Source organism: Balaenoptera acutorostrata, chromosome 5 (genome assembly GCF_949987535.1).
Source record: "Balaenoptera acutorostrata chromosome 5, mBalAcu1.1, whole genome shotgun sequence".
Taxonomy (NCBI): domain Eukaryota; kingdom Metazoa; phylum Chordata; class Mammalia; order Artiodactyla; family Balaenopteridae; genus Balaenoptera; species Balaenoptera acutorostrata.
This window is the reverse complement of record NC_080068.1, coordinates 28897806-28913750: the sequence shown is the minus strand read 5'-3', so window position 1 is coordinate 28913750 and position 15945 is coordinate 28897806.

Here is a 15945-nt window from a genome sequence, read left to right as displayed (position 1 = left end):
CTTGTCAAAGCAAGGCCAAAGAAGGCGTTGTCAACATTGTGCTTATCTGGCATATTCCTATACTCATGTTCCACTGGTTTCTCCTGGACTCCACTGTCTAGTCTGGACCATATGACAAGTCATTTCTATAGTAACCCTGCTAGACCCCTTAATCTCTTTGTTCCCTTACCTTTCCCATATCAACCTTACCTTTCCTGTTTTCTCCACTTTTGCCAATAGGCTGCTGATTTCACTGGCGATAGGAGGATAGGCTAGTTTCTCTTTAAATTATAATTTATTATATATTCATGCTATCCATCTGAGATATATATATATATATCAGATATATACAGATACGTATATCTGTAATAGCTTGAAACTCAATTTCGTTCTGATGTGCCTTCCTCTACTGCACAGTCTGTGAAGCTAAAAACTACATTTCCCAGGCTCTCCTACAGTTCAGGTACTGGCTGTGACCGAGACGCAGAGGTGTAGCTCAGTTATTCTCTTTTGGTGTGAACCTAAGAGGAGTGGTACTTCCTTAGATCCAACAGTTACGTGCTGCTAAGATGGTATATTCTTGAAGTCTGGAGTTTCACCAGTGCCTTTCTTATTCTCCTCCTTCTTAACTGTGGGAGAGCCCACAGCTTTCCTGGCAGACTAGTTCTGCACTGTGGCTCTGGGTGTTGTTCCAGAAAGTTCAGTGTAGAGTTTGTGACTTCATTCTTTCCAAAGATGTGTAAGCACCTGCCTGTATGAAATCTCTCTTTGTTTAAAACAAAGTAGTTTCTGTTATTTGCAGCTACCCCCCGACCTATATTCCAGCCTTAACCTTATTTTCTCTACTGCTTAGTATCCTTTTTACTCGCTGTTAATTGACTCTCCATCTCATGCTCTACAGTGTCTACCGCAAACATTTTCTACCTCTGCCATCATGATTTTGAGCATAAAACCTCACCTCACAGTTTACAAATAAATTATTTTACTGCCACATATTCAGGGAACTCATTTACCAGTTTTCTACTGCCACCTAGGCATGTTTTCTGTGTTTTTACCCAGCGTCTCCTCCATGGATTCTCCCATAAGTGTTCACCTCGCCTCCTCCTTCAAGTTAACCCTTTAATGTGCTCGTGATTTCTATCCTCTCACCACCTTCCGAACCTTGGTCTGTCGATTTATTCTTTTTCTTGCATCTTCAATTTTTCCTCTCCAGTCTCTCTCTCCTTACCCTACTAATATATTCAAGATGTTTTGGCCATAAAATTTAAATAAAACAAAAACTCTTTACATTTCTTTCTCCAATATCTCTCTTCCTTTTGCCATCAGATTTTTGCAAATGGTAGTTGCATTTACTACCATTCATCTGCTTTCATCTTATTACCAGCCAATCACTTCTTAACTTCTTAACTCTCTACTCATGATGCTGCCTCATAGGATACCAACGGTCTTTTAGTTTACACACTCTGCGGTACTTTTTCCAAAAGCATAGGCTTCAAACTTGGAATTTTGTGCTAGTTCTACTACTTATTGACTCCAATTCCCATTTTACCCCTCTGAAAATCGTGGATAATAATAGCATATTCTTCCCCCAGAGTACTGAGTGGATTAAACAACACATAACATGTAAAGGGCTTAGGATATTTCCTTGTATGCGATAAGTACTTGATAAATATTAGCTAATAATACAATACCAATAATAGTCATTATGGAATGTGAGGGCTGGCAATTCTCTCTTTCCTGAAATGGATTGGCTTGGATCTCAGCCTATGGTCTGTAAAGGCAGGATTTACCAACCTCAACAGAATCATCCTTTAAAACAGGTTTTGGCCTTTCTCGTTATTCTTTTCCTATCCTCTCCTGCCCATCAAACAACGCCAGCACCCCAGTGATCCATCTCCCCAAGGCTATTATATCAAAAATGTAGGCTTATATATCATTTATTCATTAACTCAGAGACACATTCAGAGAAACCAGGGATTAATTATTATTGATTAAATGTTTTATCTTGCTCAGAAGACCCAAAATTTTGTCACCAGTCTTCCCCTACCATTTTAACATGATTTCTAACTTATTTCCTTAAAAAGCTAATAAATTTTGAAAGAATAACATACCCAGTATCTACACCTAAGCATATGGGTCCCTTTCTCAAGTCAAGAGTATTCTGTACATCTACCTTCTCAGACAGTTTCCTTTCTTCTTTTCCTTGGCTACTCTCCCATTTTCTGAAGGTAGTGATTACCTAAGGATCTATAAACTCTATTTCTGCTTCTCCCTTGCTAATTAAAGCATTTTCATAGCTTCTACTCTCACCCAAATGCCTCCCCAAACGATATTACTCTGATGTCTTCTGAAAGTCAGTTTCATATTCCAACAGTTTACTCAATTCCTCCACCTGGATGCCTGCTCTACCTTCAAACTCAATCCCTACAGACCCATACCACTTTATAATAATTCACTTATGAAATGTATTACTTTCCATTTGTATAATTTTTTATTCTTGTCTGATCTCCTAGATGAGACTGTGAGATGCCCAAAGACAGAGTCTATGTTTAACTCCTTCCATGCCCTTAACAAGCTTATCATCACATCCTGTATAGAGTAGGTGCTTGATACTTATTCGCTGGCTGACAATGGATGATTGTTATGATAGCAAATGATGAGACTGCTGTGCATTAAAATCTCACCAATGCTTATTCTTTTCTGAATCTTTTTAGAACCTGACCTCAAATTAACAGGTAAATGAGAGACTGGGAGAAAACATTTGTATTGGCTAAAAACGACAAAGGAAAAACTAGATCATACAAAGTACCCCTGCAAACTAACATGAAAAGAAATAGAATAGAAAAAGACATAAATAGGCAATTTATAGGTTGGCAAAGCCAAGCGCTAACTAAGATTGGAGAAGTGCCAAATCTCGCTTAAGTAACCACACAAATGTTAGTTAAAACAGTGAGGTACCAATTTATAGCTATCATCTTCATAAAATTGAAAAGTTAGATAATACCAAAAGTTATTAAGGATGTAGGATAGAAATCATAACACAATATTGATAGAAGTATAAGTATTGGATGGCCATTGTGAAATGCAAACTGGTAATCTTTAGTAACACGACTGTGCAGATAACCTCTGACCTACCAATTCCATTGCTGGGTTATACTCCAAAGAACTTTTCCTACAGATCCAAAAGGTAATATTTGAAGATGTTCCTATCAGTGTTGTTTATAATGTCAGAGAGGTAGAGGCAGCAGACAGAAGCAATGACTCTTATGGCAATATAGAAAGGCCTTAAAAAGTTGAGTGAAAACTGAACACAGTATGTAATATAATGCTATTTTTATACTTGAACACAAAAAAAAGCTGTGTATTTTTCAAGGATATATATATATACACACACAAAGATAGATTCAACTCATTAGCCTAAGTACCATTGGCTAGTAGGAATGTAACTGGGAAATAAATTCATTAAGATACATCAAAGGCCTTAAAGGTTCATTTTCTCCTCTGAATCCTACTTCTAGGAATTTCTCTTAAGAAAACAATTTGTTTTCAATGCCCACAAAGATGTAAGGCAGCTTTGATTATAAGAGTAAAAACTGGAGAGTGTCCAGTAGCAGAGAAATAGTTTAATAACTGTAGTACAGCCATATTATTAAATAGTACTCAGCCACTGCAATCATGTTTTCAGGGAATTTTTAATGACATGGGAAAATACATTCTTTAAGAAAAAGCAAACATGATATAAAACAAAGATTCTTTTTGTTCAAAAGAGGTGTACAGATAAACAGAAAATAGTGAAAAAATAAGTACTTTGAGTGTTGCATTGTGAGAGATTTTAATTTCCCAAATTGTCTATGATGAACTGTATTCCTCTTATTACCAGAATTACATGTGTGTACAGATTTAGATGTAGTTATAGATATAACTTTCCTAGGTTGTACACTTTTTTCTATAAGATTCATTGCACCTCTTATTTAAAGTGCTGTAGCTAAGTGATCCACCAGCTGAACTCATTCACTAACACTAGCTGTAGTGAATGTTTATAGATTGGAAATGGTATTTAATTGACTTGAGAAAGATGCATTTTGCCATCTAAATTTTATAGTGCATCTCTGAATTGCGGAAAAGCTCACAGGATTACATAGAGAAGCCAGCCTTGACTATCACATGCTTAGCTGGGGACCCCACAAAATGATCCTCTAAATATGGCCTAAATCATTTCAACTGCAATCCATATCACCTCTCTTTGCCTAAAGCAGGGTCCAAGATGCTCCCTAGGTAGCTAAGAGACAGGGACAAGAAGGGGTATGTTATCAGACTCCTTATTTTCACCCTTTCCAATATTTTATTAGGGAAAAAAAATACACACTTGATTAGTTTAAGGGAAAAAATGCACTTTATTGAGAAAGTGTTAAAATAGCATCTCTGTTCTCAGAGGCAGGATCCATTATATTCTCTACCTTGGTTCCCTAGCTGATATACACAAAGGAGAACTTTTGTAAACTAGTTGTTTTTTTTTTAATTGAAAAATTAACACACAATGATGATTAGATTTATGCTCAAGACGGTGCAGTAACTTCAATCTTTGACTACCCCATTAGTTGCCAACACGGCAATGTTAGATAAAATATAAGAAAAGAAAACCTCATAGGGCTTTGTCTATATAAATAATTTGATTGAGAAATGTATTATGAGATTCATGGTCTCTTGTGAGATGGAGGGATTTACTGATGAAAATTCAGAATGATGGATAGAGAAGAGATACTTACATAGTGTTTATTGTCCAATCAGTATGTGTGAAGATTCTTTCTTCATACTATGCAGGCACCATCTCTTCCTGTACATGACCAGGACCATCTCTTCACACTCTTTATTGCTAAATATGCTCTTCCTGGCTGATTTCATATCTCCCATGATAAGAAAAAGATAGCTCTTTAGAATCTGTTTGTGTTCATGTTATACAGATTTTCTTGTTCTGCAGTGTCTTAATACCATTTACTTAATGTTAGTTTCATCATTACTCATGAGTTTGCATTCTCCATCCTGCCATCCATGAATACTGATTTCCATTGACTCTCTCAAACATTGTGTTATGCTTTGTTGATGATGACCTCAAATGCAAGTCATACTCAGAGTATGCAGAAAAATGTGAATTATAATTTGTTTTCTGATGATGTTAAATTTACCTTTCAGAATTTTATAGAATAAAAGTAGAATAACATATTTTCCAACCCTGTTTTCTCTTGAACTTATTTAGGCCATAATCAGTGCCTTTCTAGATTGTACAGTGTTAACTGTACCCCTGCCTTCACATACCACCACTAACAAGGAGGATAGGTGAGGCCCCTATGGGCAGAGAAAAAGAGTGGTCCTATTCACTCAAGGATATCCATCCCTAGTTCAGCATGGCATAAAACCAGTCCAGGAGAACATGGCATCTACCTGGGAATAGTGCCAAGAGAGGACATTGGTCAGAAGAGCTTTAGCATTGTGGACCCATGGTTTCAAAATCTCTCAGAGGAGGAAGGCATGGCCATCCAGAGGATGCCTGACAAGATGGTAAAGATGGTGAGATAACCACTTTTGGTTTCAGGGACAGGAGACAATCAGTAAAAGGCTGACACCCTCCCCTTCTCCACTGCCCTTGGGTGTTGCACACCAGAGGTGACATTGTGGTATGGTTAGAAGACAGATGGGCAAAAGTCAATACACAGTATGAGACACCTGACTCAAGCCCCAAATCAGAGTGTCAACAGCATTCTTGTGGCCCAATCTCATACTATCCTGTGAAAGAAATACTACACAGGTCAGCAGTAATAATCCATTTACTAAGCTTCCCTCCTGGAACAAGAATAAGGCCACAGTAATTTAGGATAACCCATAGGCTCCAGTCCTGGAGGTCTTTGGGGTATCTGGTTGAAATCATGGATAAAGTAGAAGGTAGAAGGTCTAAAACAAGCTGAGGATGAAAACTGGGACCAGGGTTCATGCAGATCCCAGTACAGGCATGAAATGCCTGTTCTTCTCAGACAGCCATGCTGGCTAAGTCCCATTTTGGCAACAGAAGAGGAATTAGAATTTTTTACAAAGTGCTTCTGGCAACTAGGACCCATGCAAGACAGGGTCTGAGCATGGCAAGCCCCGTCTGGATGGTGCTACTGGTCCTTGCCAACTCAAGGCATCAGAGGATGACTTTAAAACTTTCAAGGAAGGTAGGGAATTCCCTGGCGGTCCAGTGGTTAGGACTCCACGCTCTCACTGCTGAGGGCCTGGGTTCAATCCCTGGTCAGGGAACTAAGATCCCGCAGGCTGTGTAGTACAGCCTGCAAAAAAAAAAAAAATTTTTTAAGGAAGGTACACCAAAGCATAAGGCTCCTGAAGTGTGGGCCTGGTATAGTTCCTAGTTTGCCCTGGTTTAAAAGCAGTATTGACAGGATGGACTGTGCCTGAGAATGGAGAGTTTTTTTTAAACAATGTAAGGCATTTATGAAAAAAATTATCAATAATACAAGGAAATAGGACCAAAAGATCAAAAAATAAGGAGAAAAAAACAGATGAGAGAATGGACCCTCTAGGTGATACAGATATTTGGTCATCAGACAAACACTTTTAAATAACTGGGATTAATGGTCTTAAGAAAGTAGATGACAGTTATAATCCATAAAAAATCAAATGGAAATACTGGAGGTGAATAAAATAATAAAATATGTTTAATATCAGGTTAGACACATCAGAAGAGAGGATTATTGGCCCCAAATATGGGTCTGGACTGAATCATGGAGAGAAAAAAGATGGAGTATGTAGAAAAAACCTGCAGCTTCAAAAAGCTCTATGGGGCTTCCCTGGTGGCGCAGTAGTTGAGAATCTGCCTGCTAATGCAGGGGACACGGGTTCGAGCCCTGGTCTGGGAAGATCCCACATGCCGCGGAGCAACTGGGCCCGTGAGCCACAACTACTGAGCCTGCGCATCTGGAGGCTGTGCTCCGCAACAAGAGAGGCCACGATAGTGAGAGGCCCATGCACCGCAATGAAGAGTGGCCCCCGCTTGCCACAACTAGAGGAAGCCCTCGCACAGAAACGAAGACCCAACACAGCCAAAAAAATAAATAAATAAATAAATAATAATTAAAGGTGCTAATAATTTTTTTAAAAAAGCTCTATGAACTTCCAGCAGGATAAATACAAAGAAAACATTATTTAGTCACTTCATAGCAAGACTGCTGAAAGCAAAGAGAAAGTCTTAACATAGCAAGAGGAAAAACGTATATGAACTTCAAAGGAGCAACAATAAGACTTACAGCAGACTTTCCGAGGAAAATATGGGATGAGATCTTTAAAGCACTGAAAGACAGTTATCTGCCAGTCTGTAACCCAATAACTGAGAAAGGTGCTTTGAAATGAAGACTTTTCAGACAAATACCAAAAGAATTTTTCACCAACAGACCTCTCCTCAAAGAAATTCTAAAGTGAGTTCTTCAGGAAGAAGAAAAATGATTCAAAAAAAGCAGCATTGAAAGTCATGAAGAATTGATGAGCATTGTAACAGATTAACACAGAGTAAATATAAATGTATGCAGAATCAAAATATATGACAACAATAACACAAAAGAGGGGGAAGGAATTAAATAGAGTTCAAGTGTGTTAAAATCCTTGCATTATCCAAGAGAGGATAAAATCTTAATGTATAGTTAACTCTATTAAGTTAAGGATGCATGCTGTAATCTTTAGGTAACTACTAAAAGAATAATAAAAGCTAGTAGAGAGGGGTGATAGAATTTTTTAATACCCGATTGACCTAAAAGAAGTATGAAACTAAATAATAAGGAACAAAGACCAGAGGCAACAAACAGAAGATAAATAGTAATATGGTTGATTTAAACCAAATATACCAGTAATTACATCAAATGTGAATGGACTAAATGTTCCAATTAAACAGGCATTCTCTAGACAAGACAAGAGGTTGGCAAACTTCTATGTAATTGGCCAGGTAGTGTTTTAAGTTTTGAGGGCCACATATGTCTCAGCTGCATATTCTTCTTTGTTTTTTGTTTTTAACCCTTTAAACATGTAAAAACTATCTTTAGGTGGCAGGTAATATTTGGCTCCCAAGTTTGCCAATTCTGCTCTACACAATGATGATGATGATAATGATGGTAATCATAATAATATCTACTTAGGGCCTACTATGTACTGGGAACACCTGTCAGAACATTATACATGTAAATTCATTTAAATATTTATTTCACATTATTATAATGCTATAATCTCCATTTTACAAAAGAGGAACTTGAAGCATAGTTATGCTAACTAACTTGCTTATGTCTTACAGTGAGTAAAATAGCAAAACCAGGCAGTCTGGCTACAGAGTTAACCTTCTTATTGAGTTGATTAGTAGCATGCCTGGCTAATGTGTGTTCCACAGGAAAACAGTAGCATATGATTAGAAGGATCTTGCATCTGAAGGCTAGAGATTAGGACCAGTTGGGGACTTGAAATATCCTAAAAAAGGTCCAGATTCCAGTAAGAATTATTAAGTTTTTCAATAATCAAGGCTGTTGATTTATACCACTTTTAGTGGTAGCTCAGAATCTATTTTCCTTTATCAAATTTAAATTATTTTCAGTCTTCAGGAAAGGACATTTCTAAAATACCCGTTGTCCCAGTATGATGCTGATCTGCATTGGATTTTAAGACAATCTAGTCAACTGCCTGTTCTACTTCTATGATCTTACAGATAGGCCTGGATCAACTATAGCATGTTGGCCTATAAATTTCTTATAGCAAGTGGCCTAGATTATTCTGAAAATGGTTTGGAAGTTTGTAAAGTTGCAGTTTATGTCTCGACTAGTAATGTTTTCTGTGTGTTTTTTTTAAAAAATAACAACTATAAAGTCGTTTCTTGCTCAAATTACAGGTTAATGTCTTTATTAGCTAGTGTGTAATGTTTAAATGTTTATCCAAGATCAATACACAAATGATCATCTTCAAAATCTTTGAATTTTTTTATTTCTCAAAGATCTTATAGAAGAAAAGTGGATACAATTAAAATGTATAGTTTACAAATAACTATAAGTGTGAAGACTAGTTTTACCCTTTTCTTTCTTTTAGAAAAAAGGCAGATGAAAGAAAATGTTTAAAGTAAACATTAGTGGACTTCCCTGGTGGTGCAGTGGCTAAGAATCTGCCTGCCAATGCAGGGGACATGGGTTCAAGCCCTGGTCCGGGAGGATCTCGCATGCCGCAGAGCAACTAAGCCAGTGTGCCTCAACTGCTGGACCTGCGCTCTAGAGCCTGCGAGCCACAACTACTGAGCCCACATGCCACAACTGCTGAAGCCCACGTGCCTAGAGCCCATGCTCGGCAACAAGAGAAGCCACCACAATGAGAAGCCCGCACACCACAATGAAGAGTAGCCCCCACTCACAGCAACTCGAGAAAGCCTGTGCGCAGCAACGAAGACCCAATGCAGCCAAAAATAAAATAAATAAAATAAATTTTTAAAAAAGTAAACATTAGTGATAGCAGGATGCAATGAATTTTTATTTGAGGTTCAAATGTTCAATTAAGCATTTTATGTACTGTAAGTATATTGAAGACCCTGAAGTATATTGTCTGAGAGTTATAAATTAGGCATTTAAAAAGTGTCCTAGTAAAATTTTACCATACAAAGTCTAGGATACAGACTATTTCCAGAGCCAATTTTACCAATAAATTAAAATATATTCAGTAATATCATGTCCTTATTGATTTCTCCCTGAGAGTTAATTTAGCTCTTAAAATAAGCACTAGTGTTATATTTTAAAATATTATTTTGAACAGAAGTAAGTCTGAAAAGAGGTACTATAGCATCAGAAAGAAACAAGTCTCCCCTTAAATCTCAGTTCATTTTGTGCAACACTAAGCCCTGTAAGTAAATCACTTACATATGTGAAACCATTAAGTGAATCAAGCATTACTACAGTGAACACACACACAAAAAGTCTGATTCCCGTTGGCATTAAATATTTAAGTGCAAGTTTAAAGTTTCCATCCCCTTACAGATGGGATGTTTAAAAGCCCTAGTGGTAAATTCATTTAATTTTGCTTGTTTCCAATCTTCATTCCTCTGGCAACTTCAGTCTCTTACCAAATAACTGTCCCTATCATTTGGCTGAGTTTCTTCCAGCAACACAAGAAGAGAGGAGGAATCACTGGAGATGTTCTTACTGAGACCAAACATTTGGGGTTGCAGTAGTTGGCAGCTTTTAATTATTCTTCAATAACAAGAGCCCTCAAAGAAGTTTCAGGGGCAGTACATTTTGTTCACTGAAGATTTCCCTATAAAGACGTTTTCCATAGGAAAACAACCTGCACACCTCTTTATTTTTTTAATTTATTTGTTTTTCCTCCAGTTTTATTGAGACATAATTGACATACAACAATGTATACATTTAAGCTGTACAGCATGATGATTTGACTTACATAAATCATGAAATGATTATCACAGTAAGTTTAGTGAATGTCCCTTATGTCATATAAATACAAAATTAAAGAAATAGAAAAACATTTTTTCCTGTGATGAGAACTCATGACCTTTACTCTCTTAACAACTTTCACGTATAACATACAATCTACAGATTCAATGCAATCCCTATCAAAATACCAATGGCATTTTTCACAGAACTAGAACAAATAATTCTAAAATTTGTATGGAAACACAAAAGACTCCCCCCGCCCCCAAACCTGAACAGTCAAAACAATCTTGAGAGAGAAGAACGAAGTTGGAGATATCACACTCCCTGATTTCAAACAATATTACAAAGCCACAGTCATCAAAACAGTATGGTGCTGGCACAAAAGCAGACACATAAATCAGTGGAACAGACTAGAGAGACCAGAAATAAACCCACACTTATATGGGCAAATAATCTATGACAAAGGAGGCAAGAATACACAATGGAGAAAAGACACCTCTTCAATAAATGGTGTTGGGAAAACTGGACAGCTACATACAAAAGAATCAAACTGGACTGCTCTTTCACACCATGCACCAAAATAAATTCAAAATGGATTAAAGACTTAAATGTAAGACCTGAAACCAGAAAACTTCTAGAAGAAAACACAGGCAGTACTCTCTTTGGCATGGGTCTTTAGTAACATTTTTTTTGGGTATGTCTCCTCAGGCAGGGGAAACAAAAACAAAAATAAACAAACATAATTATATCAAACTAAAAAGCTTTTGCACAGCAAAGGAAACTATTAATAAAATAAAAAGGAAGCCTACTGAATGGGAGAAGATATTTGCAAACAGTATATCTGGTAAGGGGTTAATACCAAAAAATACAAAGAACTCATACAACTCAGTAGCAAGAAAGCAAACAATCTGATTTAAAAATGGACAGAAGATCTGAATAGGCATTTTTCCAAAGAAGACATACAGATGATCAACAGGCACCAAAAAAGATGCTCAACATCACTAATCAACAGGGAAATGCAAATCAAAACCACAATGAGGGGCTTCCCTGGTGGTGCAGTGGTTGAGAATCTGCCTGCCAATGCAGGGGACAGGGGTTCGAGCCCTGGTCTGGGAAGATCCCACATGCCACGGAGCAACTAGGCCCGTGAGCCACAATTGCTGAGCCTGCGTGTCTGAAGCCTGTGCTCCGCAACAAGAGAGGCCGCGATAGTGAGAGACCTGCACACCGCGATGAAGAGTGGCCCCCACTTGCCGCAACTGGAGAAAGCTCTCGCACAGAAACGAAGACCCAACACAGCCATAAATAAATAAATAAATAAAATTAAAAAAAATAAAAACCACAATGAGATAACACCTCACATCTGTCAGAATGGCAATTATCAAAAAGACAACAAATAACAATGTTGGCGAGGATGTGGAGAAAAGGAAACCCTCATGGACTGTTGGTAGGAGTGTAAATTGGTGCAGCCACTATGGAAAACAGTATGCAGATTCCTCAAAAAATTAAAAACACAATTACTGTACGATCCAGCAATTCCACTCCTGGGTTTCTATCAGAGGGAAAGGAAAACACTAATTCAAACACATACATGCCCCCAGTGTTCATAGCAGCGTTATTTGCGATAGCCAAGATACGGAAGCAACCCAAGTGCCCATCAACAGATGAATGGATAAAGAAGATGTGATGTTATATATATATATATATATATATATATATATATATATCACTCTGCCTGCACACCTCTTTAAAAGAACTGTCTGGATCCTCTGTCTTTTCTCTTTCTTTATCCTGATTGCTTTCATTCCCTTTTTCTTTCAGGGTCTTCTGCTCCCATCATCCTCAAAACCAGCTCTCAGAAAAGGCTCTGATACATTCGTTCACACTGAGGTTTAATTGACTTGCTACTCTATCAGGCAGGTATCATGAATCACTTTTTCTGGGAAAATCTGCATTTTAATAGAATTTCTCAAAGTGAATGTCTAGTTGTAAAGGGTCCAACATTAGCAGAGAAGACAATGGTGGAGAAAGAGAAGCAGCCCTGAAATCATAGTATGCGAATTGTTGTTTAGTCTACCTACTTGTTAGGGTGGACATGACAAAAAGAGGCTAAACTACTTAGGATCACTTGGTAAAATAAGCAGTTAGTTGACCTATTGCCAAAAGAACTTAAACCTGTGAATAGGCAATACGTAAAACTGAAGACAATACTGAGGTATTATCTTCAATAATTCAACGTGCATGTAAGTGTCCACATGCATATAAGATTGATAAGAGATAACACACTTGTCAAAGGAAATATACATTTAAATTTTACCCATGTTGGCCTTATTACCTCACAATTACTCTTTGCCATTTTTATGGATGGAACAACAGAGCTGAAGGAAAACATGGCTTTAAAACGGTGAAGGGAATTCCCTGGCAGTCCAGTAGTTAGGACTCTGTGCTTTCACTGCCGCACAGCGCAGCCAAAAAAATAAAATAAAATAAATAAAATGGTGAAAAAATATCAGGGATATAGCTGGAATTCTTTCTTAAGGAAAGCGATTTTTTGCGACTTGTGCAATTTGAAATGGCAGCAATTAGTTTCTTAGTGGGACTAATCACTTGCACAAAGAGAAAACATATCATTTAAGATACAGAATCAGCATTTGATTTGATCAGCAAATTCCTAATTTGAAGAAAGAAAAATAGCTTCAGGGCCTGGGTGGGTCAGAGTAGTGAACCATGCATGTAAAATGCCAAGCCTTTGATTAAGAATATAAATAATTATTAGCTTATACCACATGGTGTTTCTCCTTTTTTCTCTCTCATGCTCTGTATCTGCAGGGTATTTTACAAAATTTAACTGTGGGGAGGAGGACAAGCTAGGGAAGGGGCCCTGATCCTCGATTATCTCTTGTTAACACAGAATTCTGAATGCCTTATTAAATGCAGATTCTTGTTGTTAGAAGGGTAAGGAAAATCATAGGTGTCAGCTGTGGACAGAATGCAGTAACATTCGGGAGATGCTAAGACACCTTGTTTCTTTTTCTTTTTTTGCTTGTTTTTGTCCCCTTTACTATTGTGTAATTAAGCAAGTAATATATATTTATTTTTTGAGAAAGTACATAATGCGGATTAAATTTTTTTTAGCCATTAAAAAGAATGAAATAATGCCATTTGCAGCAACATGGATGGACCTGGAGATTACCATACTAAGTGAAGTAAGTCAGACAGAGAAAGACAACTATCATATGATATTGCTTATGTTATCTTAAAAAAAAAAAGGATACAAATGAACTTATTTACAAAACAGAAACAGACTCACAGACTTAGAGAAGGAACTTATGGTTACCAGGGGGGAAGGGTAGGGGGAGAGATAGATTGGGAGTTGGGGATTGACATATACATACTGCTATATTTAACATAGATAACCAATAAGGACCTTCTGTATAGCACAGGGAACTCTGCTCAATATTCTGTAATAACCTAAATGGGAAAAGAATTTGAAAGAGAATAGATACATGCATATGTATAAGGGAATCACTTCGCTGTACACCTGAAACTAACACATTGTTAATCAACTACATTCCAATTTAAATTAAAAATTTTTTTAATTAAAAAAACTCAGCAACCAAGATAATAGTTTAATGCAATATTTTATAAAACTAAAAATTAATATAAAATCCATGATACACAAAATATAAAAATGTTTAATAAAAGTGTAGTCCAGAGTGATATCTACAAAGATAAAAAAAATCAACCATAATCCCCCTACACTGATATACTGATGGTTAGTTGAAAATTTAATGTCTAATCTCCATAATGTGTTAAAGCTTTTCTTTAGGAAATCAAGTCTGTGTTCTTTAGCTTGTTTATAATAGGAAAAAATAAAAAGAAACATCCTTAATGTCCAGCCATAAGGAATCCAGTAACGATAAATGTTGTTATGTATAAGTACATATGTGTTTATATGCCTGAGGCTTATTTAAATGGTATCAGACTATATGTATTGTAAGACACCTTGTTTCTGGTTCCTTTTTTCTAAAAGGACAAGTAATTCTATATCTGAAAACTAAATATGGACATATTCAGTTTTAGGTAATAGGGCTTTCATGTCAAAATTACCACGGAGATTTTGCAGACTTCTTTTTTCCAGATTTTTTATTTATGGAATTAATTTTAATTAAGTAATTCTTATTCATCTCCAGTGATATAAAGCACTACTATTATCTCAGTTTCTTAGTAAAAGAAAAAAAAAGTGTATTTTGGCTAAACTTTTTTTCTGAGAATCAAAACATTGAAATTTGATGGAGTGGCTTTTTGGACTTTAGAAAAATGTATTAAACTTGAAGAAACTGCCTGAATATACAGACATACAGAATAATCTGGGAAATTTGTGTAATTATTCAGAAAAATTCAATATATACTCTCAGTCTGTTTCCTTTCAAGGAAGAATTAGTCTAAATACTAAATAATCCAAATATATTGTGTCAATTGAAGGGACCAATCTCCTAAACAGAAATGAGGGTTAAAGAGCCATTTTACACTTATATTTCTGTCTCTGAGGATGCAAATGTCAGAGCAGACCTCCCAGCTCACCTCTTTAACATCTAAAGGAATTGTGTTTGCTCAGTTCTTTACAGAGACAACAAATGGATAAATTAACTGCAACCCTATTATGAGCAGTTTATTTTCAGGTAATTTAAAGAAGGAACTGGCCATGATGCCCAGTGTTGACCTGTAGTTTACCTCCAAGCCCCTGTCTTGAGGGTGTAGTAATTTATGAACCAGTGCCCAACAGGATGTTCATGGCTCACTGTCTTAGCTGTGTGCCTCTGACCCACCATGGATTCCTCATTTTACTTTGACCCACATTTGTCTGGCCACTTTCAAATACTAACATTTATTCAGTAGTTGTAGAGAACTTGAGTTACTTTGACTGCAACTGTTCTAAGTTCTTTCCTTAGATTATAGGCTTTCTGTTTCTTGGCAGAGTTCATTCACTTTTGCCTTCTTTGTTTTAATCTTGTCCCTAATTTCCATTGTTCAAATGTGTATAACTCAAGACATGCAAGAAGAAGGCTTTCGTGGGTCACGCTCTTTCTACATGATATTTTTCTCCTCTTGTCTATTTCCTAAAACTTGGAGAAGGATTTTATAGTCTACCATGGATATAGGTAGGAAGAGAAAGAAATCTTTAAACCCAGAGCTGTGTGGAGGTCTTTTCCCAGTATTCAAATTTTTCATTTTTTCTCATTCACGTTAAAGGTCCTTGCTGCCAAGAAAATGTTTTCCACGGTGGAGAGAATTTCTTGGGTAAGTGTATAGGAATGATCATCAGTAACGCGATTCATGATCTATGTCCTTACCCCCAAAATAATAATTTTCTCTGGAATCCTTTATTTCAGAAGTAGAATGCATCTTCAGAAAGTTCAACTTTAGATGTATGATACAGAGGTTTTGAGGTGTGGATGTATTTTAAAATATAAAGAACAGACTTATGTTTTAAAACATTCTCAGTTTGGCCTGG